Here is a 5,791-nt window from a genome sequence, read left to right on the forward strand (position 1 = left end):
AATTACTTGTTTGGTTAAATTTTTTTGATTTACCAAATTTTAAATTTTTTATAGATTACTGTTTCTTTAAGGAGCTCTGGTAGCGTAGTGGTTACAAATCGGGCTGCAAACCACAAGGTCAGCAGTTCAAAACTACCAGCTGTCTCATGGGAGAAAGATGAGGCTTTCTGCTCCCATCAAGATTTACAGCCTCGGAAACCCATTACAGGGTCGCTATGAGTCAGAACCAACTCCACGGTACATAACCACCACAACCACCACGGTTTTTTTGTTTTTCTTATCTGATTTAGCTTCAATATTTTATTGGATTCAACTCTATGGCAATGAGTTTTGCTGTTGTTTGTTTGTTTATTACTCTTTGTCTGAAATATTAGGAGAAAAAAGGGTAAGAGTCTATTTAGAGACAAGTATTAGTTCATGAGGATGTTGGATGTTGCTTGAATACCTTAGGTTGTTACTGTTAGCTGCTGTCAACTCAAACTCCAACTCATAGCAATGCCAAACACAACTGGGTTGAGATCCACAGAATTTTCATTGGCTGATATTTTAAAAATAGATCACAAGAATTCTCTTTCTAGTCTGCTTATTTTGGAAGCTCCATTAAAACTTTTTCAGCATCATAGCAACTTCTTAGCCTCCATTGACAGACAAGAGAGACACTTGCTTCCCCACTTTTAATTGAGTCCTGTTGTTACTTCACAGACCCAGTCTTTGGACTTCCAGAGAGAGATAAATGATTTCTGCAGACCCATATACAATGGTTCTTTAGTCTTTTCTCCTTGTGTTGGATAAATTTGTGCTTTAAAGTCAACAGTAGGTTCAACAGAATATCATTCTCTTTTCCAACCAAATCTGATTGACTTTCTTCCTTTGTTCTCCCGTATGCTCTAAAATTGCCCTTCAACCCTCTTCTGGTTTTCCCTACACAACCTTCCTTTCTTATCAGAGATAATCCACATCCACATACAAGGCAAATTTAGAAAATTCATAGAAAAATTAAATTTTCCACAAACTTTTTGAAGCCCTCTCATAGTCAGCCATTATTTACAACTTGAAGACTCAAATCTATAGCTTCACGTATATCACATGCATAAATTCTAAATGATTACTGGACATATCCACCTAAAAGTCCCACATGAATATCTCCAACTTGAAGTCACTAACATTCTTCCTTACCCATTCCTTTTAATATGTTTCTAATTCTAATAATTATGAAATAGCCATCCATCACTCAAACCAGAGACCTAGGAATATACTCTTGCCCGCACTCTCATCCTCAACACATCACCAAGTCTTGTCAACTCTATCATTTAAATATCTCTCAGTTCCATCTATTTCTCTCCATCTTGAATACTACCACCCCAATTCTAGTTACCATCAAGTCTCACCCTAGCTACTGCATAAGACTCTACGGTCTCCTACATGTCCACTCTTATTCCACTCCCTACTCTACACAGTGGACAGTTTTTATTATACAGTACTTTTTAATTTTCAGAGGGAAAAGGGTCAGAAAAAGTTTTAGGGTTATGGCTAGATCTAGACTAAGCTTCCACTACTCATCTGTCAGTTTGACATACTGTGGTGGATTGTGTACTGATTTGATACTAGAAGCTATACTACCATTATTTTAAATACCCGCAGGGTCACCTATGGTGGACAGGTTTCAGCAAAGCATACAGACTAAGACAGACCAGGCAGAAGGAGAGGCAGACCACTTCAGAATGATTAGTCATTGAAAATCTTATGAATAGCAATGGAATGTTGTTTAATATAGTACTGTAAGATGAGTCTCTCAGTTTGGAAAGCACTCAGAATATAACTGGGAGAGAGCTGCCTCCTCAAAGTAACTCTGGCCTTAATGGCATGATTGGAACATATCTTTCAGAACTTTCATTTGCTGATATGGCATAAGTTAAAATGAAAATAAACAGCTATAAGCATCTATTAATAATCAGGACATGGAATTAGGAAGTATGAATCTAGTATGAATGCATGAAGTAAGAATCTAGGAAAATTAGAAGTAATCAAAAATGGGACGCATACAGATCAATATCCTGGGCAAAGGCAAACTGAAAAGGACTGATATTGGTCCTTTTGAATCAGACAATCATATGGTTTACTCTGCAAGGAATGCATATTCACATAAAAGTTGGACAATTAAAAAAGAAAGACCATAAAATATCAATGTATTTGAGTTATAGTTTTGGAGAAGAATATCAAAAGTACCATGGACTGCCAGAAGAACAAACAAATCTGTCTTGAAAGAGATACAGCAAGGATCCTCCTTTGAAGTAAACCTTCTTGTCTCATTCTTTGGACTGATTGCTTGGATTGATCAGTCCCTGGAAAAAGGCATCATGTTTGGTAAAGTGGAAGGTCAGTGAAAAAGAGGAAGATCCCCAATGAAATGGATTGACACAGTGGCAATCATAATAATTGTGTGGCTGGCAGAGAACCAGACAGTGTTTCATTCTGCTGTGCATAGGGTTGCTACGAGTCGGAACCAACTCAGCAACACCTAAGAACAATAAGGGTAAGCCTAGGGCTTTGTTTAATGGTAGGGTTATGGCTAAAGTTAGGGTTAGGGTTAGGGGTATGGGCTGAGCTAGGGCTAGGAATAAGACTTAGTCTAGTTTTATGGCTACAGTTAGATTTATTGTTATTTATTTACTGATTTTTCCTGAAATCCACTCTGTTGTTTCTTTCTTAGGAAGTTTTAGAATTATTCCCTCATTTTACTTAGTGTTTTCATTGTTGTTGCAAATTGATATCTATGGTTCCCTATTTTCAGTATTGTATGCAGGTTGTTTTTGTTTTTGTTTTTTACATTGGGTACATTGTTGTTGTTGTTAAATGCTGTAGAGTCAATTCTGACTCATAACAACCCTGTATAGGGTTCCCAAGAAATGCCTAGTGGGTTTCAACTGCCGACCTTGTTAACCACACTACTGTGGTTAGCAGTTCAGTACTGATACAGAGTCACACTAGGACTCCAGAAACTTCTACATCTGTGTTGAATTCTGGGTGATATTGTCATGTATGTTAATCTTAGGTTGTTGTCTGCTGTTATTCTCTGTCCAAAGAAATTTCTTTAGTCTTTTTTGTAAGGATCATCTAATTTTAATAATTCTTTTAATTTCTATTCAACTGAAACTGTCCTAATTTTACATCATATTTGAAGGACAGTTTTGCTGGGTATATGATTCTCTCAGAGTTTAATATGTTATCCCATTGTCTTCTTGCATGCATGGTTTCTGTTGAGAAATCAGGCCTAGTCTGATTAATTCTCCGTTGTATGGAAGTTTTCATTTTTTCTAAGCTGTTCTCGGGATTTTTTCCTTGTTTTTCTTTCCTTGTCTTTGACTGTGGAAAGTTTGATTATCTTCATTTTCTTTTGGAGTCTGTCCTGTTTGAAACTCCTTCAACTTCTTGAATGTCTATCTTTTCATCTTTCATTTTATTAGGAAAGTTGTCTTCCAACAACTCTGACAATTTTCTCTTTGTTTTTGCTGTTGTTGTTCTTCCTGTTCCGGGATTCCAATCACATATAAATTACTCCTCTTGGTGGTCTCCCACATAATTCGTGAACTTTCTTTGGATTTGTTCATTTTTTTACGATTGTTTTTCTATCACATGAATATGAAGAGGTTTGTTTTCAAGCTCACCAATTTGACTTCTCGTTTATTCAATTCTACTTCTTTGCCCTTTCATTGTATTAACTATTTCTGAAATCTTAGTAGTAATCCTCTGGATTTTTATTTGCTGTTTTGTGTGGATTCTAATATTCACTTACTTTGCCAGTTTGTACTTGCAGCATTTTCTTTAATTCTTCTAAAGTTTTGTCTGTATTTTCCTTGATTTCATCTGTAGCTTTCTCAGTCATTCTCTCCATTTTGAAGTCCTATTTGGGGAATTCTGATACCACTCTGGTATTATATTTTCTGACTCTGTATTTTGGTCACTTGTTTAAATTACTCCGTCTTGTTTCATCATGTAAGATGAAATTATGTGTTGTCTAAAAACATTGTGGTGTCACTGTATTTATATTTAATTGATGTGTTGGTGTGTTCTTAGATACTCACCATTTGTCTCAGGCAGAGCAGAGGCTGAGCATAAGGGGTACCAGTATCTGCTGGCTGGGAAAGGATTGTCTGGGGTGGATGTGATAAAGACTGACTGAAAATGTGAACACAGTTCCTTGCCTTCTGCTTGTGTAGCACAGCTCAGTGTGGGCTTGTCTGATATTGGCTGTTGATTATCATTGATCAGGTGGTACAGGAATGAGGAATGGCAGTGGCACTTGCCCAGTGGGTGGAGCCACAGGAGGTACAGATATGGTGGGGTTATATGAGCACAATGCTGTCTCCCAAAAACAATAGCAAAAGAAGATCCAATGAGGTGCAATTCACACACCTCCAGATGCAAAGGTGGTATACCCAGTGCCCAATCTCAGACAGGAGAGCAGCTGAGCAGTATCTGCTAGCTGGGAAAGGATGGGGACTGATCATACCCCCAGCTACCAGGAAGATATGACAAACAAGATTGAACTGTACACACACACACACACCATCAACTTGGAACCCCAAGTTTCTGTATCAACAGTTACCTGCCAAAGCTCAAGATGACTGTACCACACCAAGCCAACCAAAATCCTGCTTGTCTGTCTCCTCTCTCGCTGCTCCTGCTCAGCTTCCTCTCCCAGTCAGCACTTCATCCACTTCTCTATCCTATCCTCTGAAGCTCAAGGTTCCGGGAGCCCCATCCATATCTGTTTCACTTGGTTTTCTGTGACCTTGTTGCAAAGGGTCTGCTAAGCACATTGGCTGAGCCTATTCCGTCATCTTGCCCCAGATTTATAAAATTCAAAGGCAATCACACATGCTCACACTACTTTGAGTAAAACTCTTATCTGTTTTCTCCTCGCTCTGAGGATAAATACCAAACCTTTTGCAGAGATCTCATGGATCTGCATGTGTCTCTCCTAAGTCCTATCCCACACCTCTCCTATACTTTCTCTTTGCATTTCACCTACACCGCTCTCCTTTCATCATCTTTAATACTCTGTATTTCTGATAGCCATAAGATTTTATATATATGCTGGCTCAACCTGCAATTCTCTTTTCTATCACAACATCCTTTTTAGAGTCTAGTTAATTTCTATTTACCCTTTAAATTTCATTTCAAACACCCCTTTCTCAGGGCCACCTTCCCTGAATCCTAGACTATATTAGGCTCTCTATTTTCCATACACAGTCCATACCACCTTGCTTTTATATTTCAAATAATTTGGAATATATATACATATACATATATATATATGTGTGTGTGTGTGTGTGTGTGAATATTTGATTAATAAGTCCCCTACCAAATCTATGAGTAGAGGCTCTATCTGTTTTACTCACTATTATTTCTCTGATGCCTTACATAAATAATAAATATGTGAGAAATATGTGACTGAATGAATGAACGATTGCATTTTCTATTACTTCCTTTTAAATCATTCTCTACAGCAATCAAGTAGCCAGTCTTTCTTGTTGTTTTTTTCAACTCTATATCCATCTTTGCCTCTTTATCCCCAACGCTATGGCCTTCTTTCAAAGCTCTACCACCTCTTAAATAATCTATTTCAGAAGGGCCCTAGAGGTCTTCACTCTTTCAATCCTCTCAGTAGGGATAAGCTGGATTGAGAAGAGGGAATGCCTTAATATACAGAGCTGAACTGAACACGGCATTCTCCACTTTAAAATTCTTCAGATGTTCCTCACTATCTATAGGAGCCCTGGTAGCATAG

Source organism: Chrysochloris asiatica, unplaced genomic scaffold (assembly GCF_000296735.1).
Source record: "Chrysochloris asiatica unplaced genomic scaffold, ChrAsi1.0 scaffold00133, whole genome shotgun sequence".
In the NCBI taxonomy this organism is placed as follows: Eukaryota; Metazoa; Chordata; class Mammalia; order Afrosoricida; family Chrysochloridae; genus Chrysochloris; species Chrysochloris asiatica.